Below are 27,664 nucleotides of genomic sequence, written 5' to 3' on the forward strand. Positions count from 1 at the left end.
AAAGAGGACTGAACAGAACTCCTGCCCTCAAGCAGCTCACGGACTAACATAATCACATTTGAGAAAAGCAAGTAGTACAGGAGGAAGAGAAATAAAAGTCTGGAAAGTGAGGCTGGGTCTCCAAAAGCAAAAAAGTGGACATTTTCATGTGGCTGTTCTTAAAAATTGATAAACCCAACCAGTCGACCAAGCATGGAAGTAGTTCTTGCGTAGTTATGATTAGTCCACCCAAAAAATGATCTGTCAAAGCTAGCAGAAGACAAAACTAGATAAACTCTGTTCCCTAGAATCCAGGACCTTTTTGTACCACTATCATTTAGAAAGAGTGGAAGATCTTTCTGAAGATTTTCTGTAAGATATACCAGAAAGGTCAAAGTTTCTGCAGTTGTTTGAGTCCTCAGGAGTAGGAAGTTTGGAGGGAAACATTTCAGAGGTCACTATTCCCTAAGACACTCTCCCATGCACTTCCTGGTAGGAATATATTAGAGTCCCATGGTGTGTAGGCATGAGAGGATCAACCCCAAATAGCACTAGTGTGTAAGATCACTACTTGGGCCTTCAAATAATAAACAATGCAAGGGGGAATATGTCTCTTTCAGCATTAATTGCATTCTATTTTCACCTTAAACCCTAAAGTGTCCATCATATTAAATGCACCTGATGCTGTATTGCATACACATATTACCAAGAGTCATGAATGCTGTGGTATTACCAGGCAAATGGAAGCAAAGGAGTTGCTTTGTTAAACAATCAAAAGCACAGATCCAACAGAATCGGAAGGAAAAGAAACGACACATGTAACTGGTGAAGGTTTCTTCTATGATCCTCGATGATAAAAACTTTCTTTATTCCCTGGTTTGATTAATCATCCCGTTTCCTATGTGATGCTACTGAACCCTAGACATTTCCATCACAAAATATTTGTTACACTATGATGCACTTTGTTTATATACTTGTCACCTTTTACTAGATAAATTTCTCAAACCTCTTGAAAGTCAGAGACCATGTCTCTACCATTATATCTCCAGTTCCCTATTGTTCCTTGAACAACACTTAGCACAAAATAGTCACTCAATATTTCTAGCTGGGTCACTACTAAAAATATGTGATACTTTGAAAGGATTATATTATATCATTACCCAGATTTCACAGGATAAGAAGTATAAGAAGATAGTTTACAGATAAGAAAATTTCAAATGGAAAGATTATAACTGCTAATAGAACAAAAAATTTTTTGAAAGTCCCATTAGAAACATCAAATACACAAAAATAAATGAAAAATAAGAAAACCCATTGCTGGCAGGACTGTGAAGAATCTGGCATATGTAAGAGTGTACATTACTGTGAGAATGTGGCTCAACTCCAGTCTAGACAAGCATTGTTCAGATTCTTGATCTAGGAATTTTATTCGGGGATATTATAAAACAGTGAAGACTCCAAAAAGAGACATATAGGGGGTGTTCTTCTCAATATCTCTTGGAGTAAGAAAACAAAGTAAAACAATAAAGGAAGCAGGCTTGTAGAAAGAAAAGCTATAGAGGGAAAATTTTTAATGACAAAGGAGAATGGAAGGAAGAAAACAAGGAAAGGAGAGAGAGGGAGATGAAAACTGGAAATAAAATAAATTGTCAAGAGTAAGGAAATAAAAAAGAAAACTGATACTATAACATAAGGAGGCACTATACAATCAGTTAAAAGATAAACATGTACAGGACTTCCCTGGTGGTCCAGTGGCTTAAGACTCTGCCTGCCAAGGCAGGTTTGATCCCTGGAAGATCCCACATGTCGCGGGGCAACTAAGCCACAACTACCGAGCCCACATACCCTAGAGCCTATGCGTCACACCAAGAGAAGCCACCACAATGAGAAACCCACATGTAGCAACTAGAGAGTAGCCCCCGACTGACTGCAACTAGAGAAAGCAGCAATGAAGACAGAGAGCAGCCCAAAAATTAATGAAAAGATAAACATATATTGGACAAGTGTATAAAGGATATATATCACACACATATATATATGTATGCTTAGTCACTCAGTCATGTCCCACTCTTTGCAAACCCATGGACTATAGCCTGCCAGGCTCCTCTGTCCATAGGATTCTCCAGGCAAGAATACTGGAGTGGGTTGCCATTCCCTTCTCCAGGGGATCTTCCTGACCTAGGGATCAAACTCAGGTCTCCTGCATTGCAGGCAGATTCTTTATCATCTGAGCCACCAGGGAAGCACAAAGCTCCTAATACATATTTATAAATTAATTTATTGGGCTTTATTGGTCAGGCATTGTGCTAGGTTATCAGTATATTTAATACCTAGGACAAGCCTGCCTGGAAGGTTACTTTGTACAATGTCTCACAGCTCAAATTTGCAAAAATAAACTTATTTCAAAAAAAGGGAAAAAAAATCTAAGTATCACCATAAAAATACACTTTATATAGCAAAAGATAAATTTTAGTGATATAAACATTTAGAATTCAAAATTCACTTTTTAAATTCCAACCACCAGAAACAATAAATATTAATAACAGCTTCTGATTTGGCTGGCATCGTACCGAGTCAGGGTATGGAGTATGGTCTACTCTCTAAAAAGGACTTTGACAAGGAAAGGTACTGTTACTCTCTTAAATAAACAAATGCATTTGGAAGGAAATTGAGGGAAGGTGTTGACAAGACCTTAGCCTTCATTTCAGAAAGTTTTCCTGTCTATACCATCGGAGAGAAGCCCCAAATGTCTCCATTAACCTCTGATCATAGCATGAGGTGAAGGGAACCATGAGAACTGAGAATATTTAAATATTCTCTCTGCATAAAAGCTGTTTAGCTGCTGGAATCATTTCCTCTCACTGTCCCTGAGCTAAAGAAGTGGATCGATCAGCAGGGGAGGTGAACAGATGCAGCTGGAGAGGAAAGGAGGCTCGGGGGAATCACATTTGGGCAGCCATGGGGAATTAGATGCCACAGGGGAGAGTTTACAGAAGCAGTTAGAAGAATGGATCCGCAGAGGGAAGGGCTCAGCGAAGCAAAAGCGAGAGACAAGACGCACTCAGAGACGCTCACAGCTTGTGATACTCCCTAAATACCCACAGAGCGTTAGGAAGACACTTACTTCCAAGGGGGACTTAGGTAATTTCCCCCTTTCCATTTCAGCCTACAGAAAAAATTAATACACACTTCAGCCTTCCCTCTGCCCCTTTAAACCTTCATGGCCTCTGTGATCAAGGCTCACCCAAGACACATATCCATGCTGGCAATTCTTCTATTGCATGCTCATTTCCCAAAGGGTAAAGGCATTCATCTATATTAGGCCTTAGCTATGAAAAAAAAGGGGATGCCCACTACTGTTATTCTCTCTAAGTGGTAGCAGGGACTCACTCTCCCCTTCTCACCTTCCACAGGGGAATGCTACCTCCTGCTTCCTATCACTCAGGAAAATCCAAATGACCAAGAGTCAAGATTCTTGAAAGAATATAATTCCTGGGCAGTAGAGAGACTAGAACACATCTTGTAAATGAGAGTAAATAACAAATTAACATTCTTCAGAAGATCTGTCAAACAAAACAAAACAAAAAACCCCAAAAAACCCCAAAAACAGCCATCTGTGAGAAGTTGAATGTTCTGTCTGTACTTTTGGAAGTCACTGTTTATAGAACAGATTAAACTTCTTTACTAGTAATGTAAATAAGTAAAAAAACACTCACTTTATAAAGATTTCATTTTATTCCTGGGGATTATCATAGAAATTGAGGTAAAAATAATCATTTACATTTATACAGGACTTTATTTACTGTGAATTAACAGGGACAGGGAGGCTTGGCGTGCTGCAGTCCATGGGGTCACAAAGAGTCGGACATGATGGGGCAACTGAACAACAACAACAGGTGCTTTATGCTTATTATCTACTTTAATTTTTAAAGTTGGAATTTTAGAGAGTGCTTTTGTATATCATTCCCAAATTCCATTGTCAGAGGTACAGGACACCCTTGAGAACATCTGTTACCTGTACACACATATACATATAAAAATTATTGCTCGTAATCACCTAGTCTTGAATCTATGGCTCTTCTAATTTCTGACAGTCCCTTCAGCACCTGGGACAGTGCTGCATTCCACCCCAACACAGGTGTTTGAAAGAATAAATGGTAGCATACTGAGGGGGAGAGCATCAGTGCAGAGCTCTGCATGTTTCAGAAGAACTCCAAAGGTTAGCCCTCAAGATGCAGGCAAAAGGAAAAATCACCTCTCTAAAAAAATCTTTAAACAGCAACTATCATTCCCATGTATTATTTTAATTATAGGATTTTTTGTAGCCTTATCTCAAGCAATCACAAAAGGCACAATAATCAAACATAAGCAAAAGGTAATTTTCAAGGAACCTTTCTCCATAGAGTGTTATATGTATATGCCATTATGTTACCTTTCCTTCCCTGTGAACCAAGGTTACTAACATTGTTTGCTTTTACAAATAGCAAACGAAGAACCCAAGATGAGAAGAGGAGAAAAGAGAAGGGAATTAATATTCACTGAACATTTAAAATGTGTCAGATAAAGTACTGATTCTTTTTTTCATATTATCTTAATGTTTATAATAACCCTGAAAACTAAGTATTCTTGTTTAGCTGAGGAAACTGAAGCTCACAACCTTAAGCAACTGATCCAAGAGGCCCAGATGATCTAAAAGCTTCTATTTGCCAGGACTAACTATGAGTAAATTTGTAATTTTTTAATTTATATATTCACCAAGTGTCTGTCTGTCTGTCTCTCTCTCTCACATACACACACACTGAAAGGCAAAGGCCAGAGGCTATGTGGAGATTGGCCTCAGAGCACAGAACAGAAGTTCTTTACTTTTATAGTTAAGCTAAATGAGAGCTACAGCAAAATACTGAATTCTGAGAGCAACACACAGTGTTCTCTGGATGGCAGAAATAAATACAAAAGAATAGAAATACGGACGTATATCACCTCCAGAAGCTGTCAAATGAGAAATCTTGAAGGCTATCTTTAGATGAAGCAACTAAAATATAGAACTCTTAGGTACTAGGTGAGACCCTACAGATAGGTCTTAGTCTAGTTGTTTAATGCATAGAACTCTAATAAGATTCATTTCCCTGACTTCTCCAAGTCAGTTACCAAACCTACTCTTTGCACTATTCTAGAATTTGTGTTAATGTCTACCAAGTTTTACTCTATTTAATTACATGGCAGCCTCTCCTACAAGTTCACAGTCAAAAGCTACACCACATCTCATATACCACCCCTCAAGAAGAAAACACTGGCAAATGCATGCAAAATTATTTGTTTGCACATTTTTCTGGGAATGATATTTCATAACTTCCTTCAGACTTTCAATAGGATACGCAACTAAAAAAGTAAAGAACTTCTGTCCTATGCTCTGAGGCCAATCTCCACATACCCTCTGGCCTTCAATAGTGCCAGACCAATAATGAGTGGATGGCATTCAAAGGGAGTCTACGGGAAAATATGAAGTCCTATCTATGCTCTTTGGCCTCTAAGAATTTCATACACATTAAGTTCTTTTCTTTTAGAGACAGTTCAGTGTTATGTTGAAAAGATAAGCTTTGGAACTCTCTGCCCAGGTTCTAATTTAGACTCTACTACTTACTAGTTGCCTGATCTTGGCCAATCCACTTAGCTCTCTAAACCTCAGAAAGAAATGTGGCTAATAATAATAATAGGTCCTACTTAATACTGTTGATCTAGTTAGGTAATGAGATAATGTGCTTAAAGTACTTGGCATGTAATAGCACACACCACATGTTAGCTATACGGGTGGCATTGGTGGTGGTGATCATAACCACAGAATTCTCCCAATTACTCTCCTTTATATCTGGAACATAAATTCAGATAATATTAGTGCTCTAGTACAGCAAAACCTATGTCTATTTATTCAACACATATTATTTATTGAGTATCTACAATGGACTGACCTGGTAAGTGGCATGGGATGAAATTCTCAAAATACATAAAATTTAAAAATAAAAATGTCATATTTGAGCTTTTGAAGTTTTGTGACTGAGAACTTTCTCTCCGTGTTGAGTTTATTCTTAGCATTTCCCTTAATGCTTCTGAGCTATTATGGCAAATAATATCAGCTTTACTGAAATGTCTCTGACAAGGAAGATGTTCTCCCAGATGATTCAGGCCAGTGCATTTGCTTTCCAGTGGGGTCCTTACTGGGGGAAAATGGCTCAGATATGTCCCTGAAATTTTGAACTGGCTTCCTTTTGATAAGGCGATGTTTTCAGCTCATTGGACTTTGTAATGTTTTTACTGCTACATGCTTTTTTAAAAAATTGTTCTTTATACTTTGAATTCTAAAACATACTTTTTCTGACGTGCAGCTGTACTGGCAAACTATATAGACAGTAAATAAATAAGTAAATATTCTGACCAGTTTAAACAACTTGATGGCTGCTAATAAGGGCTGTGAGGTGATACAGCAAAAGCCTACCAGCTGGATTTTATGTTTCATTAAGTAATTCTGGTAGAGGATTTTAATTTAAACCTGTCTGTGTGCTTATTTGAGGAGAATTATGTTTGTACAGAGAGTCTGCATGAATTTATATAAAATCCATACTGAAGATGGTACGCATGGGGCCTAAAAAAACACAAAAGACTGTTTACAAACAAGTTAAAGGCTAAAAGTATGCATATATTACAGAGAAGCTCTTCTATAAAAGACCCAGAAAGCCTCAGATTCCTAATAACAAGACTTGAATGAAGGGGGCTCGGCTGCTGCCTTCCTCACTGAGTTTTGGCGGGTGTAGCAGGCCTTTCTACACTGCAGTAATAATTGATGGCAGGCTGACACATTGCCCAAGGAGAGCTCTGTCAGGAGGTCTCCTGGGCCTGGGGATCAGTGTGCTTAAAATATTAGGATTTGATAGAGTTAACACTTGCCCTTGAGCAGATGGTTTTGAACACTCTGTCAACACTGCCAGTGATTACTGCAAACAGATTCTTCATCCCAGAGGGATGGGAGTGAAATGCTTTCTAGCTCCCAAGTCTCATCTAAGAGGTGTAAAAAACGTATCATTTCCAGGGTCTTCTCTCAGCTGTGAGAAGTGCAAATATTTCCCACACACGCAGCCAGAGTCAAGAGCCTTTGCTGAGCCTGGGAATTGGTCGAACAAACTTAACCTAAATCCTTCTATTTTGTGCCTCTGAAATACTTTGGGTTTATGAAATGTCTTTTGATGAACTACCAGAAAAAAGGACTGATCATAGGCCAACACTGAAGTGTTGAATGAGGGGACGAAAGAATGGGAAATATCCTGTGGGTACTCTGAAAACTTGAGAAGTTCAAAATTTTCAAAATAAAAATGAACACACCTATCAGCAATTTATTTTCAGTCTGGGCAAATTCATTGTGGGGGAGGAAATGACTCTTCAAAGGAAAAGCATTACCCATTCCTGTTGAGTAAACCAGTTTACAGAATTTGGAAATGAAATCATCAATGAAGGGAGATCACAGAAAGTAACTCGCAAGGGTCTCCTTCAATAGTGAAGGAACCAGTAAGATCAGAAGGTAGTAGCATTGTTCAGGAAGGTCTTACTCCTTGCCTAGCAGTGCATTGTAATGAATGCCATCACTAAATGCAATGGTCTCTGCTCTAAGTAAGAGGGACGACAGAGTTCAGAAGACAGAACCTATACTCAAAAAACCTCTGCTGTGGAAGTAGCTGATATGGGACCTCTTATCTACAGTTATTACAACTTTATTAATAGAAAATCGAGTGCAAACACAATCCTTCAATTCCCATGCTCTAGAAAAGACTGTTTAAGGTGTCTTGTCCTATATGTCAGCTGATCTGTCCTGACTGCTTCTCACGCTTACTTCAAGGAGACATGCCTTCCACCACAACTGAGACTGCCAAGACCAAGAAGTAGAGAGAATTTTTTTTTTTAAGGAACAAGAAGGAAGTGTGTGAGAAACAAAGCTTAAAGATCTACAACTCCAGACCCTGGCTTTCACGCTAAAGGTTTATAACCTCCCCCTTCGTTATATCATCTTGTGTGATGTTCTGAACACCTGCACTATTAAATTCTTTTCTTAGGTTTTTTCTTTTTAATAAGAAAAAATTAACAAAGTAAAATTTGTTGACAGTGTTTGCAGTCAGCGCAGTGGGTGTTCCACCTATGTGCTGTCACATTTTTCATGTTCATTTCTGCAGGTGCTAAATACATGCTGACAACAACATATGTTACCAATCTTAAATTTTTTTTTTAACTTGTAATTAAGGAGTGCTCACAGCTTGAAGGAAAAAAAAATACAGGTGAAAGCTGCCTCTGCCCAAAGACTTTTTATTTTTTTCTCTCATACCTATTTACATAGTTCTTGAATGTACCATGTATGGAAAAAATAAGTTATCAAAATTACGATCTATATAAATAGTATCCATAAGACAAATTTGTAACAATGCTAAAACCACATAAGCTTACTTCCTCCCCCAAACCCCACTAATCTTTCCTTGTTTTCAAATATTTTTCTTGACTCTCTGAATTTCTCTTGCTCCTTTCAATTATACTGTTTCTGGGAAATGACACAAACCCTCCAAAAAGTATTTTTATGCTATACAACCCTCAAAGTTGTAGAAACATTCTCTAAGTCGGATACAATTCTCTGATCCTTTCATTACTTTTGGTGAACATGATCACCTCTGCATAGTTAAATAATTAGTAGGAAATAATTATAGTTTTAATCCTATGCATTTTAGAGGTAATTTCTTTTTATTGGCCATTAGAGGACTGGCAGCTTCTACATTCCTCCTCTAGGGACTAGTGATGGGGTGACTAATGATGGTTTCATCAACAAGCATTACACTATTCTGACAGCTAGTAAGAAAGTTTAGATGTGTTTTCCAAATGTGCAGCTCCTGCTTAATAGCTCAGTCATGTCCAGCTCTTTGCAACTCCATGGACTATAGCCTGGCAGGCCCCTCTGTCCATGGGAATTCTCCAGGCAAGAATACTGGAGTGGGTTGCCATGCCATCCTCCAGGGGATCTTCCCAACCTGGGGATCAGCCCCAGGTGTCTATCATTGCAGGTGGATTCTTTACCCTCTGAAGTATGAAAATCACCTAGGGGAACTCAATTGCTCTACTTTTGCCCCACCCCCTTCTAAACTCCTGGCAGTCAGCCAAGCTCAGTCTACCCTCAGAGTCTCTGCACCTTCCTTCTTACGATCTTCACAAAAACTGAGTGAGACCAGGATGGCTCCTCCTTAAGAGGTCTTTCTTGAAGATCCTATTCAATGCTTCTTCACCATGAATTTGGACATATGACCCTGCTTTGCGTGCTTTGAGGCAGTTGTCACTATTGTAAGTTACTTTTAAAAAACAGATTTGTTTATTGTTTCTTTGGTTAAAATGTAAGCCACGTGAGGTCAGGAACTACGCATTTGTCTTGTTTGCATGTAGCATAGATCCTAGCACAGAGTAAATGTTCAGTAAGTATTTTTTAAATAAGTTAATGAATTGCTTAACAAAGGTACTGACATGGTATTGAGGCTGTTTCCCTTGGATATTGTGATTCAACAGGACTGAGATGAAGCCAAAAATCCATAATAAAAGCGCTTCAGGTGATTTGGATGATTAGGCACATTTGAGAAAAACTGTTAGTGTCTTACTATTCACCATGGTCCATGGACCAGCAGCCTCAGCATCACTAGGGAGCTTGTCACAAATACAGATTCTCAGGCCTGTCCCAGACCCATTGAATCAGAACCTGCTTTAGCAAGATCCCTTGGTGCTCTGTGCACTGTTTAAGAAGCCCCTATCCAGGTACATGAACCAAGTCTCCCCTGTCAGTGAGACACAGACATGGAGCAATCACTAGGACACTTTGGCTGGGACTTTCCCCTTGACTTGGGGGCAGGAATGGGAACTCTATGACCAAAATTACCAGCTCAGTTCATCACAAGTCCCAAGCTGAACATGGGATTTCTAGACTAGCAATTCCCATAGTGTGGTTCCCAGAGCAGCAGAAATCACCTAGAAAGTTGTTAGAAATACAAACTCTGACCCCATCTCAAACTGCATTAGAAACTCAGAGGGAGGAGTGTCTAATCATCTGACTTTTAACCAGATCCCTGGGTGAAGTTCTGATTCCTACTAAAGTTTGAGAACAATGGTTCTAGATGAGATGTTCCCAGCCTGAGGTGTGCATTAAAATCACTTGGGGAAGTTTTAGAACTCTCAATGCCTAGGTCCATACATCAGACCAATTAAACAAAAATTTCTGAAAATAGCACCTACATTTCAATAACCCTTAGACATTCTCAAGGCTGGGAACTGCAGTTTGAGCCACACTCAGATCTACCTGGCTGCTTGGCAGTAGTCACCGACAGAAACAAACACCTGTAAACAAAGTGAGGTGAAGACAGCGGTTCTTGGACTTTAGCATGTATGAGAGTCTCAGCTGCAGGGTGTGTTAAACCACAGGTTTCCAGGCCCCACTTCCAGAGTTTATGAGTCAGCAGGTCTGAGTGGGGCAGAAAATCTGCAGTTCTAACAAGTTTCCAGGTGATGCCAATGCAGCTGGACCAGAAAATATACTCTAGGTTCTTCTAATATCAGGCTACAGAAGTCATAGGTCATTAAATTGAGCCACGTTAAGTGAATATATCCAATATTTTTTTATCCTTGTAAATTATCCCTTCTCCAAAATCTCATAGTAGTTGGAAAAGACAGAGTGAACAGATATTATTTGAGCTTCAGATGGGTATGAGTTTGGATCTTGACTCTGCCTCTTTAATCAATTTGTTTATTCTTCCTTTATTTCTGGCTACTGACCCTCATCCCTATCCAGACATTACTAGCTGTGGTTCTTGTGGGGAAGCTACTCACTTATTTGCAACTCAGCTGTGTCCTAATAACTTTATCACTTGGAGGGTTGCTGTGAGCAATAAATTAGTTAGGCTTAGAGAGATTAAGTAACTTCCCCAAGGATACAAAAATTTCCCCTAATAGTTGGGGAACTAGCATTGAAACCTAAGCCGATCTGATTTCAAACTGTGGTGCTGGAGAAGACTCATGAGAGTCCCTTGGTCAGCAAGGAGATCAAACTAGGCAATCCTAAAGGAAATCAACCCTGAATATTCACTGGAAGGACTGATGCTGAAGCTGAAGCTCCAATACTTTGGCCATCTAATGAGTAGACCTGATTCATTGGAAAAGACCTTGATGATGGGAAAGATTGAAGGCAAAAGGTGAAGGCAGCAGCAGAGGGTGAGATGGTTATATGGCATCACCAACTCAATGGACATGAATTTGAGCAAACTCTGGGAGCGAGTGGAGGACAGAGGAGCCTGGCCTGCTGCAGTCCATGGGGGCGTGAAGAGATGGACACGACTAATTGACTGAACAAAGACAACAAACATCTGACTTCTCAGCATACTAATGAGCTATCAATGGTCAAACACAATGGCCTTCTTCTAGGTTCTCATTCTCATTGGTACTTTCTGGTTCATTAATGGCACCTAACTACTCTCTCCCTAAAAGTTTCTTCTCTGTTTTTCTTTTTTTTTTCACAGCATTATCCTGTTCTTCCTCTTACCATTTTGATTCTTTATTATCTCTCCAAGCCAGTATTCTAAACTTTGACCTGTTTCCTAAACTTTTCAATTTCATGCTGAGCATCTCTACTTTAATTTGACCAGACACTCGAAAGCAATATGACTCACCCCAGCTTCCCGCATTGATTTTTACTGTAGTACCACAATCTCCCCAGGCACTCAAATTCAAAACTGCATAGATATTTAGTTGGTTTGGAGTTCCTATTAGTTATTCTCACTTTTTTCATTAACCACACAAGGGATTTCTAAAAGCCATTTCTCACCAGTCCAATGTGGCCAATGGAAATTATGTAAATTATGAAAAAATTACATTTTCTTCTTTTTATCCGAATTATATGAAAAATAAGCCATAATCTTTCTTTAATTTAGACCTTTGGGTAATTAATGTCCTGTGCTCTATTTGTTGTTGTTAAGAGAAACCATATAGGAGACTATCTTCTCACATGTGCTTGTCTTATCCAAAAAAGCCACTTACAGTCACTTACATAGTCACCAAATGTATGTGCTTGAGTAAGTAAGTATTGAGTGCTCAGGGACATTAGTTGGTAACAGCAGCTGGGAGACTTAAACCTGTAATCCAGTTGCACCACAACAGAATGTATCATGTATATTCACCCACTATTCTTTAATTTGTTTCAAATTGTTTGAATTTTTTGACAAATTTCACTTAGTGATGAATGAAATGCATCATCTTTAAGGTCCAAGAGCATCAAGATATACTTTTAAATATTAGAATTTAAACAGTTTTAATGATATGAGCTAACTAAATAGGTTATTCCTAAACTCAGTAAGCCTAAAGTTAGGACCCAGGACCTAACCTCCCTTCCCTTGTGAAATGAAGGTGTTAGTTGTTCAATCATGTCTGACTCAGTGCAACCCCATGGACTGTAGCCTACCAGGAGCCCCTGTCCATGGGATTCTCCAGACAAGAATACTGGAGTGGTTTGCCATTTCCTTCTCCAGGGGATCTTCCCAACCTAGGGATCAAAACCAGGTCTTCTGCATTACAGGCAAACTCGTTACTGTCTGAGCCACCAGGGAAGCCCTCCCTTCCCTTAACTGATACTTAAAATCATAGAGCTCTCTGGATAAGCTATTTACTACTATGAGTGAGCTTCTCCTAATATTTAGCTATAACCATACTGTACTGTGACTCAGACAGTAAAGAATCTACCTGCAATGTGGGAGACCTGGGTTTGATTCCTGGGTGGGAAAGATCCTCTGGAGGAGGGCATGGCAACCCACTCAAGTATTCTTGCCTGGAGAATCCCCATGGACAGAGGAGCCTGGCAGGCTATTGTCTATCAGGTCACAAAGAGTCGAACACAACTGAGCAACTAAGCACAGCAGAATAATACATAGATATTTAGTTGGTTTGGAGTTCCTATTAGTTATTCTCACTTTTTTCATAAACCACACAAGGGACTTCTAAAAGCCATTTCTCACCAGTCCAATGTGGCCAATGGAAATTACGTAAATTATGAAAAAATCAGAGAGAGCCCTGAAGTCTTGAGAGAAATTGATTTCTAAAAACAGTTCCATGCTCAGATCGACACCTTCTGAAATTTGTGGCCAAAAAGCAGCTTTTATCAATCACTTGTTCTGGTGTGGTCACAGATTCAAGGAGACCAGCTGTACAATTAAACTGACTCTGCTGGCCTGCAACACAGCATTCTACTGGGAAGTAAGGATACAGAGTACTCATGAAGTATAATTCACCAATAGTATAAAACTGGTTTTTAGGAGTCCAAACTGAATCACTTGGAATGTTGCCAAACTCAAAAAGGGGAAAAAAAGCCATAACAATCTTCTTTCTGCTAAGAATAATTATATGAAATGTTCCCAGTGGGGTTGCCACCTTATTAAGTACCCAATTGTGATCCACGGCTGTGAGGGACTAGCTAAAAACATGATGAATGCTTTGTATAAGATCTATAGAAAGGACAAGCAAAGTTAAAGGATATATTATTTGGAAACATAAATGCAGCTGAAGTTCAGGGGTTCCATATGAAAGCACATCTTTAGTGCAATTATTGGGCATTACCATACTTCCATAATGTTGAAGAATGGCCATCACTATCTAATTTCATTTCTTCTATTATATGTATTTATGTCTAGATCTACTCTGAAGGGCAATATAGAGAAATGATGCTATAAATTTATTTTATTATTATTTAAGGAATCAAATGTCAATCACATCTTTTACAAGACACAATCTTTTTTAAAAAATTTAATTCATGCCATTCTGCAAGAATAAGCTAGTATTTAGTCACTTCAAAGGGTTAAAATACAGATGCTGTGAATGAAATGCATAATCCTTAAGGCCTTAGAGCATTAAGACATATCTGCTCCTTAGGGTCCATCTTTGTCCATAATCAATTTCTTCCCTTGGAGAACATTAATTGTCTCTAATGATAGCTTTCCATCAATACATCCTTGATCTTAAAAGGCCTGTACAGCTTTTTCCTTTATTCAATCAAATCATCTCTACAATTGCCCCCCTTTAGTAAGATAATACCTTTTAAGCCTTGTATTTTAATATAAAAAATAAGAGGTAGCTGCAAATTCTAATGGAAGTGCTAACATTTGAGAACCAGGATGATGGCTTCCATTATCCTAAATAATGTTTGAAGATTATAGAAAGCACTGTGTTTCAAAAGGTGGAAACTAATCCACCACTTTCAAATTATTTCTTGTATAAAAAATCTGTTCTGACATTAGGATTTTTTTTTTTTTGCCCCAATGATGGCTCTGTATATTTAAATATTTGAATATGAAAGATAATTTTTCAGTGCTAAAAAGGCAAATAATTGCTATTTATAAGGACAAAATGCTGAATAATTCAAGGAATTGATAACTTTAAACACCAAAGCCTTTTATTTTGTTGTTTCTCTGATAAGCCAACCTCACGCTTTTCACTCAAATCACCACAACTCTAATCAGCAGTTGCTAAAATTATTTAATTTCATGATGTAAAAAAAAAAAAAAAAAAAGACTTCAGGCTCTTTGCGACCCACTAACAATATCTTGCTTTTCCCCACCCTGTTGACTTCTTCAAACATGCTTTTCTAAAAGTGTGGAAATTCAGTACGTATATCTATTTGCCATTCTACTGATTTGTTGCCTTTCACATAGAGGATTGCTCTTGCACTGCCTTATGTAGGTCACCCAGGACAAACCTGTGTTTCTGTTCATGGCCCCACAACAGCTTCTGCAGAGACTGCCCTAATATTTATAATAGGTAAGGAACCTTGAGAAGAGACACTGATGCGACAAAGGCTATCTACACTACAGAATTCTTTGGGCAATTTCTATATTCAGTAGGAACACAGCAAAATTTCTGTGCTGCATATCAAGTATCATTCTTATCACCGCAAGGTTAGGAAGCCCTTCTCGCCAGTCCTGGCTTACATGTATGCTTTCACTCTTACTTACAAAAAATCTGCCAGCATTCTAGGAGATAGATGAAGAGACTCCGTGGAATGTAATTAACTGCAAAGCCCAGGTGATTAAAAAACCGATTAAAGAAAATCACAGATGCAACACAGAAAAGAACTTACTTACTGGAAAAAAAAAAAAAAGGTGAGGGGGAAGTAAACAGAAAAATTACTAATTTGTTTAGGGTTTCTCTGGAAATATGTGAAATTCTAGGTGCCAAATCTATGTTTTGAATTAAAATACAAGCAATATTTCATAAATACATTGGCTTCAAAATGAACAATAAAAGAAATATTAGAATTCTGTATGGAAGGAAAATATGTAGGTAGATAATATCACCCTAACAAATATCAAACCTAAACAAAACACAGACAAAAGTGAGACCAGTTAACAACCAAGATAAGAGATGAAAATTGCCACTGAAGCAGATCAACTTTATTCAATGCCCTGATAAGCACCTATTTGCTCTTCCCCATTATGCTTTCTTAGTATTTATAAATTATCATTTAATTATGCTGGCAAGTGGTAATTGTCAAATAAAGCTCAGATAGGCATAAGCCCTCAGGCTGCACATGACAGAAAAATATCTGTTAAAGCTGGGCTGATTCACACGCTTAGGAAATAATTTCCTTTCTTCTTTTTATCCTTGCCAACAAATTATATGAACTGGCACTTTGTGCTTTGTAGGCATTTTGAAGTCTATGCAGATTACAGAAAAGAAAAATTAGTTGTTTCAATATCTACCATTCCTAAATTATTCTGCTGATTTAAGACATCACGTACGGAGAGAACAAAAGAGTGCAAAGATCAAGAAATTCAAACCTTCCTCTACTTAGAGTTTTTGCTCAGGGTCATTTTCAATTGAGGAAATCAAGATTTGGAGAATTATTTTACATATTGTATAATGGATTTTACATAAAGTAGGAACTGGAACATGACATTCATCCCATTAAGAGAGATACAGAAATCTCTTTTTCCTTAAGTCTCTTACTACTTAGGTTTAATTAGTACCCATCCACCCCACCTCTTTTGTATGGAGTATTATAATTTTTTTTCCACAGCTAGTTGCAGCTCTCCAGCTGTGGAGGATAAACATAAATAGAGGATTATAATGGATACAAAAAGATAAGTTGAACACCAAGAAGCAATTTAATTTACATCTAATATTTAGACACAATGTTGCATTTTGGTTATATATGTAGAGCCACTTGTGAATTATTTTTATTTGCAAGGCTGAGCAGAGAAAGCACAAAGAACTATTTGTTCCTCTATCTTTTGCTAGGAGGGGGTGAGTGGTGGGAATGGGGGAGAGAAAGCAAAACTGTAAAAAAAAAAAAAAAATAGTTTAAGGAAGCTCAAGTTCCTGCAGTGAGCAAAGTCAGTACCACCTCTTGTCTCAGCATTTCTTCTCTCTCTCCTTGTACCCTAGCCTCTTATGGCTACTTTGGGGCGTTGAAGGAGGCATATTCTCTCCTGCCTCAGAGTGTTTGCACATGTTTTTCCCTCTGCTTAGAAAGTTCTTTTACAACTTCAACCCCACTTTCTTTACCTCTGATCCTTTCAATCTACTGAAGTCCTACCCATTCTGCAGATCCTAATTCAAACAACTTTTCCTTAGAAAAGCTTTCTCTGACCCCTACTGCCAGCTCCAGAATAGATCACTGGTGTTATTATATACACTCATAGCCCTTATTACGGTTTAATAAAAGAAGAATACAAATATAATGCGTTTATGATGGGTCAGGCTAATAGATATTCCAACCCAAACCTCATAGCAACCTTGTGGAGGAAGATAAGGAGGAGTGGAGACATTAAATCACTTGCCCAAGATTCCACACCACAGCTACAAAGTGGTGGAGTCAGGACTCAACGCATGTCTGGATCCAGAGTGTGTGCTATTAGCCACGTATTATTGCCATATTTATTTGCACAATTACCTAGCCACTATTTGTCAACTCTCACCTCCCATACACTAGTTAGGAAGTATCATGAAGCCAGTAATCATGTTTTATTTGTTCAAGGCTGACCTATAATAGGAACTTAATAATTATTGAATCAATGACTGAACACTTAGCGCAATACAAAGACATGGTTTGGAAGCTGAAGAATGATGAATCTCTCAGTTATTTTAGCTGCCAATGCAGTTCCTCCATATTTGCAGACCTGTCTACTTCATTAATCCTGCGAGGGCTTAGCCTAACAGACAGAACTTCAGGTATCTTTGCTTCAGTGAGTAAGCTGCTTCTATTTTTTTAAATGGTTTAATTTCTTTTATTATAAGGCTTTAAGTAAAAACCAAAATGTTTAAGTGTCATTGATACTTCAAAGAATATGAATTCTTTAAAGAAACAATGCCATTGCCATAGATGTTTTAAGACTGAGTAGATACTGATGTTAGTAGCATATATTTTAATACTGACTCAAAAACACTCCAAATGCATAGAAACATTGGTACATTTGGCATATTATGCAGCCAGAATATACAGGTACAATCTGTGTATTATTAACACTTATTCAGAGTCAACAAAATGTTAACGATGTTTCAGGAAAATGCATAGCTCATATTTGAATATGCAGTCTAGCCTTGAATAATGCAATTCTTTACACATGAAATGAGCACTACTCACGAAAATTTAGCCATTTTCCTGTTTTTTCATTGCTTGTGCATACTTTTACAGCATTTTAGTCCACGATGTGGGCTATTCAGTAAGTGATGCAAATTTTCTTTTTAAAAAGGAAATAAAATCCTTTTTAGTAATCAAAAAAAAAAAAAAAACAAAAAACCATAGCCAGACTGGCACTTCGGCAACTGAACATAAACTCAATTCAGGCAGCCCTTTTTAAATAAGAGATGTTCCCACATAGGCTCTTAATTGAGAACTGCAAAGCTAAACTGCATTCATATCTTGGTATTCATAAATGGTTTTCAGCTACTTATTTATTTCCATCAACATTACTCTAACCCGGCGAAACACTCAGCTAAAACGAAGCCGCCATTTTCAAAGAATATTTTGCATCTTCTATATTACTTCGTTTCTGCAACTTTAGTCTATTCAGTACATTGTTGTAGCATTGAAGCATTTTCCATTATAATTAGAAACTTAGCTTTTTAAAAATATAAAGCATGTACTTCTCATTTCCATAAAAACAAAACACAAAGAATACAAATCTCTTCTGTTTTTAAAGGTGAAGAAACCAAGGCATGGAAAACTAAATGCCTCAATCAAAAAATAAAAATTAAGATATTGGCCAATAATAAGTCATTTTGCTTTAAAAAACAGTTCTTTTTATACAATGACACACATTTGCATGTTTTATCTGGAAGGGCAGTGCAAATACACTATCACTAAGGCTTTCAACACAAACTAAATTCTTTTTTATCTAAAATTCCGACATTTATAAACTGTGTATAATCTCCTCCTCTCTCCACTTCTCCCTCCTCTTTCTTCTTCTTTTTCTGTACCGTGGCTAGCAGGTAATATTCTGGATGACCCGAAAGCCTATGACACTGGCAAGTCTCTTCTGATGCTTCAGAAACATTGTTGAGTATAGTTTGAGAATTAAGCATAGTGATTATATTTCAGGGCTCTGCATCCTGGCCACCATATGTGGATATGAGCTAATTCTTTTCTACTAGCTTGAGGGTTCTAAGATCTTGTAAATCAAAGTCCCCACTGTTATATAACAGACAAAAAATCAGTGGTTCCTTACAAATCACTAAATAGGATATTGGGGAGAAAGTGTAAGAGAATAAAACTAACGTTTAAAGGAGGACAGAGCAAATCCACAGACATTTCAATCTACTTTTCTAACCAATGTCCTGTATATTGATCGAAATGTTATCAAGCTCTAAATATACATAATTTATGCAACTGCAACTCCTCAGCTAACTTCAAAGCTTTTAGTACATAGCATAACCATCTGTATACTAGAAACTAAATATCTGTTGGGTGGTTTTTTGAGTAAGAAAAATATTCCAGCATCACCCAATAGAAATAGAGAAATATAATGTGAACATGGTATATAATTCTAAATGTTCTAGTAGCCACATTATAAAAGTAAACAGAAACAGGTGGAATTGATTTTGATAATACACTTCATATAACCAACGTATCCAAAGTAGTATCATTTCAACATGTAATGACTATAACAAATAATTGAGAAATTTGATGATATTTCATTTTGTGTTGTCTTCAAGATCTAATGTGCATTCTACACCTCAGTTTAAACTAATCACATTTCAAATGATCGGTAACCATGTACAGAATACTTGAAATGTTGGAAAGATCCCCTAGAGAAGGGCATGGCAACCTACTCCAATATTCTTGCCTGGAGAATCCCATGGACAGATGCCCCTGGCGGTCTACAGTCCATGTGATCACAAAGAGTTGGACACGACTGAGCAACTAACACAGGCATACCACCACGTAAGGCTGCTGCTGCTGCTAAGTCGCTTCAGTAATGTCTGATTCTGTGCGACCCCATAGATGGCAGCTCACCAGGATCCCCCGTCCCTGGGATTCTCCAGGCAAGAACACTGGAGTGGGTTGCCATTTCCTTCTCCAATGCATGAAAGTGAAAAGTGAAAGTCAAGTCGCTCAGTCGTGTCCGACTCTTCATGACCCCATTGACTGCAGCCCACCAGACTCCTCCATCCATGGGATTTTCCAGGCAAGAGTACTGGAGTGGGGTGCCATTGCCTTCTCCGCCATGTAAGGCGGCGGCGGCTGCTGCTGCTGCTGCTGCGTCGCTCCAGTCGTGTCCGACTCTGTGTGACCCCATAGACGGAAGCCCACCAGGCTCCCCGGTCCCTGGGATTCTCCAGGCAAGAACACTGGAGTGGGTTGCCATTTCCTTCTCCAATGCATGAAAGTGAAAAGTGAAAGTGAAGTCACTGAGTCGTGTCCAACTCTCAGCGACCCCAGGCTAGTAGTTACCATATCCGATAGCACAGACACTCTGTACCCTGTTAACTGAATGAGATTTGTTCTTTTCTCTTGTGCTGTAAGTTAATAATGTACTGGCATAGCAAATGATATGAAAATAATGTATTTTCCAATATATGAAACAAAGCCTTTGGCAATAAGTATGTTTGAGATGGATCTTGTACTTCCCTAACCCCGTAAAAAAGAAACATTCCTAACTGGATATATGAGTTGAATTATCTTCATCAAGTCTACACAATAGTGATTAGAAATGATTATCAGCACTGCTTCTGAATTTTCCAGTGAGCTTTGTACTGGAAATTAAGATAAACAGAAAATATGTGAAGTAAGCCTTATAATTGGGGCTCTTAGGGTAAAAACATGAGTCTATAACTGTCAGCATCTATGTTCTTCTGCCTTATTTAACTTAAACTCCACAAAGCCTCCTGTGATGGGCCATGTCTGGTCTCTTAATCCCTCAATTTTGAAATACTGTAATTATTGTTAATCTCTCTCCCTTTAACCTTATACTTTATCAGTTACAAAATCTTGCCAATTCTGCCTCCAAAGTGCATCTCATCTTTATTTCCAACTCTGCGCTCCCCTAAACTTAGAGTTTTATTCATCTGACCCTTCTTGGACTGTGGTCACCCACAGGCTACCCGTCTTCCACTATCATAGCATAGTGCTAATGAGAGAGGCCCTGCTGAAATGAAGTTTGAAAAACACCACTCCTTAATCTCTTTCATCTTCAAAATAAAACTTGAATTCCACTTTTTTAAATGTTTCTAGATCCATCTATCAATTCAATAAACATTTATTATAGTTTTTGCTGTATACCAAATACTAAGCTACACAACAGAGATTTTTTAAAACTTTTCTTGAATATTTCCTAAATTGGTAAGTGATACAATATGATGTGATAAATGCTATAACCAACATATGGACAATGTGTTTTTGAAAGGTCAGAGGAAACAAAAATTCTGCCTGTAAATAGGGAAAAATAGGAAAGATACTACAGAGGAGGTGATATCTGAGCAGATGTCTTGAATTAATATTAATCTGCCAGGTAGAGAAGAAGGGAATAATGTTCCTGCCATATAAAACTAACTATTCAAAGGGCTTAAAAGTACATGACAGGGGAATGGAAAACAGACTAGATTACTGAAGAAAAGGATGGTATTTAAAATACTTAACAACTAGTGGATGTGTATGCTGACCAATCAGAATTAAAAATGGTCTTACCTATGCATGCCAGCATAGTCAAGAAACAAAATCAATGAATGTGCTTGGCACAAAAAGAGTGGCAGGAAGGTTGAGATCAATAACAGGTTAGTAGGGCTAATAATGTGATAATAATGTGGGATAATAATGTGAACTTCTTTTAGTAGATAGGAGGGAACCATTGAAAGGTTTTAGACAAGTGAAAGTCATGTTAGCAACTATATTTTAGAAAGATCAACCAAGCAACTTATAGAGGCTGGATTTGGAAGAAAAGAAAGAAAAGGCTGAGATGAGTTAGATGATTGTATTAGCTCAGATAAGAGATGAAATGTAGCTGAACTGAAATCATAGCTATGAAAATAGAGATAAAATATCAAATTCAAGGCATATTAAGGAGATAAAAATTCACAGGATTTGATGAACAATTGAACATGAGGAATGAGAGACTGATGGAGAGATAAATCATGCATTTGAGGTTTTTAGTGTGGAAAACTGATGTGCAGAGATGCCATCAAATCAAACAGAGAATATTAAAAAGGAGGCAAGGTTTCATTTTGTATATATAGCATTTAAAATATCTGAAGAACACAGTTGGGTATGTCTAGAAGATAGTTTTAAATAGGAGACTAGAATCTAGGAGAGAGAACTGTACAGCTCATTATTTGATGGCTGAAATAAAGAACATAAATGATTTTCTTAGGGTAAGAAAAGAAGCAACAAAAGAAAATGACTGAGGATAGGATCCTAGTGAAGGAATTAGAAGAAAAAAAAAATCTGTGTCCTGCCTTGTATTTATAGATTTCAGTCTTCTTCATTAGATCTTGAGATCCTGAAGGGCAGAAATCACATCTTAGTTATCTTTGAGTACCATTAATGTTCACGGAGAGTGTTTACACCTAGTAAGTTTGTATGCACACACACAAAATGTTTGCTGAGTTGAAATGAGTTTCGTCCTGGAACTCTTGAGGATAATATATATTTTGTAGGACTTTGATTAGATTGCTCTGCTTAGCTGAATCAGTGCATATGAAAATAGTCTCCTTCTAAGTTCATGCACAATTTTGAATGCTTTTTCTCTGAACTAATGGTCCAATTCACTTTGAAATGGGCCACAAAGCCAGATATCTCATGAAGACAGTAGTTGGTCATTTAATAGTATATCCATTGAGCAGCTCCTATGGGATTGATAAATAAAATGGTTACTCCACCACTGATTTTCATCTCTGTACAGAATGTGATGTTATGAAAAGATTCAGATCCACCTGCTCTGTAACATCTTGGTGTATGGCAGGTACATGGCAAGTTATTTCACCTCCTTGAGTTTGTTTGCTCATCTGTAACACTGCGATAATGTGACCTACCCCTTAGGGTCAGTGATGAGAACTAAATGCCACCCTGCAAGTAAAAGCACCAAACTCATTGTTCACTTAGTAGGGTCTTCATCTTTGGTAAGGATGAAACATAATTTTTCCTTTGGATAAATTACTAGGAAGAAGAAAAGATATTTCCCAGAAAAGTAACTGGAAGATATTAATTAACTATCTCATAAGTAAAATTTACACTAAGAATGGATATTTGCAATGAAAGTCTTAAAAACATGGCATAAAGTTTTAAAGTATAGTAGAAGAAGGCATAAGTCCCTGTGTAAACAATTTCACCAATTTCAGAAAATCATTGAAGTAATTCTCTTTTTAATGATTACTTTGACTGATTTGAGCAAAGTGTTCTTTTTTCTTTTTTTTAAACCATAGCAGAAGAACAGGCTAGAAGCAGAGAATGTAAGGCCTAGGGTAAAATTAAAGCAAATCAATTGAGTTCCAAATTTGTATAAGCCAATGTGTTAGACGCCAGGACAAAAATGCAAAGAAAACCTCTGAATTAACCTGAACCACTGACAAAATCCTGGGCCCCAGGAGAGGAACCATGATTATTGTTTAGTTTTATTGACAGATCTGTGGTGGACTATTTGTCTTGATATCCTTATTTCTGGTGAAGTCAACTCCCCTTTCCTGTTCCTGGAAGGAAAACTCTAAAGAGTAGTAGTAAACTATATAAATAGCCCAGAATCATTAAAATCTGTGGACATTTGGTAACTTCTAGAGTGTTTTGGTTAATCGTTTTAGTAGGAAATAGGCTAAAACCTTTAAAACTGAAGAAAAGTGAAAGTCGCTCAGTCATGTCTGACTCTTCGTGACTCTATGGACTTACATAGTCTATGGAATTCTCCAGGAGAGAATACTGGAGAGGGGAGACTGTTTCTTTCTCTAGGGGATCTTCCTAACCCAGGGATGGAACCCAGGTCTCCCACATTGCAGGCGGATTCTTTACCAGCAGAGCCACCAGGGAAGCAAGGTGAAAGTTAAACCAAGATAATAGCAATCTGGTGTAAGTGACTAGCTCACAAGCTAATAAGCACTAAATGCATGCATGCTAAGTCACTTCAGTCATGTCTGACCTTTGGACTGTAGACTGCTAGGCTCTTTGGTCTACAGGATTCTCCAGGCAAGAATACTAGAGTGTGTTGCCATGTCTTTCTCCAGGGGATCTTCCCTCCCCAAGGATTGAACCCATGTCACTAATATCTGCTGCATTGGCAGCTGGTTCTTTATGACTAGTGACACCCGGGAAGCCCAAGCACTAGATGGAGGGCTGCAAATAAAGATAATACAGTACCAAGACAATTTGTCGTTCTGCAGTAAAAAATGTGAGTTCCAGTCCCAGCTCTAGCCTTCACAAGCTGATTGATCCTAGACTCTGCCCCTTGATGTCTTCAACTGGCAAGATCACTTAACACTATTAGCAATTTCTATTAATGTACTATTTGTATTAGCACACTAATACAATAGTATTGTATTATGTATGAGGGTTTCCCTGGTGCCTCAGATGGTAAAGAATCTACCTGCAGTGGGGGAGACTGAGGTTCAATCCCTGGGTCAGGAAGATCCCCTGGAGAAGGAAATGGCAACCCATTCAAGTATTCTTGCCTGGGAAATCCCCTGGACAGAGGAGCCTGGTGGGTTACAGACCATGGAGTAGCAGAGTCGGACACGACTGAACGACTAACACTCAGGCAACTTATATATGAACGTGCTTTGTAAACTGTAAAGCATTGTGCCAGTGTGAGTTTAGGTCACTGGCAGCGGTGGCATAAGGATTCTGACTCACTGGCAGTTGTGCTGTCCATTTGCACCTTTGTTTGATTAGTAGGAACTTGAAACTGTGCCTCAAAATAGACTGTTCATGAACAAGACAACTTGTTCAAAAGTTCTGATTTTCTTAGTTTTTTTAACAGTCCTACAACCAATCCCACAGTTCCAGAAAAGAGAAATATAAATAAATTTATGGTCCCAAATTTAAAGTCAAGACTAACTATGGGAAGTGACAGGATTATTTGGGAATATAAACTTTCCCCATGATATAATTATCCAGTATAAAACATCTCTGACATAAGGTTATGTGGATTCCTTCAGGAGATTCAGTTAGGACTGGACAAAGGGTGGTTCCATCCAACGGTTGCCACAGCATGTGTTAAGTAAGATGGAGTCCTGACGCAGGCAGCACCACCCCTCCCGCAAGAGTACAGGGAGTGTTTCCTCCCGTGACTCAGCACCTGTGTTTCTAGTAGGTTGCAAAAGAGATAGTGACCCACCACACTGGACAGGACATTTCTGGAATCACAGAAGCATCTTAAAGCTTTTCTAATCATTTTATTAAACTGAACAGACAAGTTAGGCAATTGACCTGAGACCACAAATCATAAGTAGAACTAGGATCACAAGGAACAAATGAGATTAGAAGACAGAAGACAGAAGACCTTGGTTTGAGCCCAACTTTGCTACATACTAGATGGGTGATCTTAGCTATATCATTTAAATTAGTGGATTCAGTTTTCTCATCCATAAATGGAGTAATACCTGCCTTGCTTTCAGGATTACTATGATGGGAAATGAGGTAATCTATGTGCAAGTCTATAACCTATTCTATAAATGTCGTTTATTGTTACCCATTAACATGATTCTTGCCACTAAGACTGAGAATGATGACCCTAACAAGGTTGGGGCCCAATACCAGATGACTCTGAGACTCAGATAGACCACTTCACAATAACTGTTATCACTTATTGTATCTTTACCATACAATGACACCAGTAATCTTTCTTAAAACCCTTTGGTTAGACCTTATTTTCTTTATCCACATGGGAAGACTGATTTCCACAGAGGTTAAACAACTTGTCTATTGTCACACTGATAAGGAGCAAACCCAAGATTTAAAGCCCTTGTTCCTAAGCACTAGATTATATTGCCTCCCTAGATTTGACTGAGGCTGATTGGCATGGCTTCAATACCTCTATCTAGTCTCCTGTGGGTTCCATAATGCCAGCTTTTTCCCAGCAATGTTTCATATGAAAAGGAGGATGTTTAAAAACTGTCTAGGTTCCCTCCAATTGTTTTCTTGCACGGAGCAGCAGGATATGTCTTCTAGTTTTTTAGTTTTGATTGCTGTGGTTGCTGGGCTATGGTCATCAGCCCAGCTTCCAAATATCATGATTTTGCAAAAGTGGAAACTGAGCCTCAAAGAGGCCAAATAATTTTCCCGAAGTCCACAGCTGGTTGGAAACCTGAGACTGGAATGTTAGCCTTCTCCTGCCCTATGTCAGGACTCTTCTGACTATATCACACTGTATTTTGAAGAATATAATAATCATTTTTCAGATTTCAGGTACAATGTAGAATTTTTTATTTGTTATTCACTGATACCATGGCACCATAGCAGTGAGTCAATCGTGAATAAAACCTATGAACTTCTGACTCTTAAATATTAGAAGTATTTACCAATATGATTCATTCCTTGCTAAAGCACGAAGGTTCAACTTTGAAAATTTGAAAAACAGAAAATATCAATTCTAAAAGAGAAGCAAGATTTGAGGTTTACAGACTAATCTTTTACAAAGATGTCCCTAAGAACTGAACGGGAAGGCAATTAAATTCTTTTCTTATTAACTATAAAACAGTTCTTTTTTTTTTTTTTTAGCAAAACAGTAAATACTTGAACTACTTTTAACACATGGAAAGAGGAAAAGGAGACATAGGTAAAAACGATTCTCCTTGCTCTGGCTCCATCTTATTTTCATTGTCCTTTGTATTTACTTTTTCCTTGCAGACTACAGTCCTGAGAAGAGTCACCCCACAATAAAGATAATTAGTCCCCAGCAAGTGTTTCTGCTATGTACATGCAATATAAGGAATTTTAGTTCCATTTCACCAAGAATAAAGGAAAACATAAAAAGAAATCACTTCTACAAAAAAGGCTATATGTGAAGCTATATTCAAGATGTTAGGGAACCAGAGATGAGGGAGACCTGACCCTGCCTCTAGGGTTTTTACTTCTGGTGAAACTGGGTCTTTAAAGTTGTATGAGTGTCAGCCAGACAGTACCAGTAACGTGGCATTCCAGGCCAAAGAAATATCCATTGTGTGCAGGTAATGGATAGAAGTTTGATGTTACTGGAGTACCAAGAATGGAATGAGCCATTCCCCAAGATGAGATGCATAGCATAGTGGCCTGAGAGGTCCCTGAGAACAACTGGAATCTGAAGTAAGACATGAACATGTGGAGCTCTATGGAGAAATGTGGACCAAGAATTTCATTCCTTAAAATACTGACATCTATAAATTACTTACATTTCAAAATTTAGAGCCAATTCAACTCTATAGTAAAGTCATTCTAAGGTATTTGCGTTTTAATATGCTTCCTTCCATGGGAGAAAAAATGGGGCAGCTATAGCTAGATCCTCCATTCTTTTTGATATAGTAGATCAAAGTTTACAAATTCTCCACTCTGAATTGCCCTTTCTAAGCAAATTGAATCTTCCAGTGCAGAGCAAACTGTGATTGCAGTCCCAATAATAATCTTATAATAATCCTGGCTTGGGACCCTTAAGCTTTCTAAGAGAAAATTGGTGTAGGAGGGTGCAAGGGAGGGAAGCAGCTGTCTCTATGGGCAACCTGCCACAATATAGTGATGCCAATGTCCAGGAACTGAAATATTGCAATTGAAACAATCCCATTAGGCTGCATAATAAATTGTCTGCTGGTGTCCAAAACATAGGCTCAGTCTTTAATAGTAAATAATGTTAACCCAAAGGAAATGTCATTCATCCATCATTTATTGAACATCTACAACATGCAATTCTGTGAAAGTTTTTATCAGTATGAAAAGAAAAATATAGAGGCCCTATAATCTAGAAATTTAACATTCATCCTGGGCCTAAGATAAACCCACAAGCAGCTCTACCTCAAGGCAGATTGTAAGAACAATAATAGAAGTTCTAGCAAATTGCTATGAAGGCTCAGAGATAGGAGAGATTAAATAGACTTAGAAAATTGCTCCAATTTCCATAGGAATAATAAATATGATCAAAAACAGAAAAAACCCAAGGTTCACAGTTTTCTCCCTGATTAGACTGCCCACTCTAGTTCCAGA

The 27,664-nt window shown here is 38.0% G+C and overlaps 1 pseudogene; it reads left to right on the plus strand.

Moving 5' to 3' along the window:
* LOC108636353 overlaps positions 2,889 to 27,664 on the plus strand; it is a 112,950-nt pseudogene continuing 88,174 nt past the window's right edge.

This window comes from Capra hircus, chromosome 1 (assembly GCF_001704415.2).
Source record: "Capra hircus breed San Clemente chromosome 1, ASM170441v1, whole genome shotgun sequence".
Lineage (NCBI taxonomy): Eukaryota > Metazoa > Chordata > Mammalia > Artiodactyla > Bovidae > Capra > Capra hircus.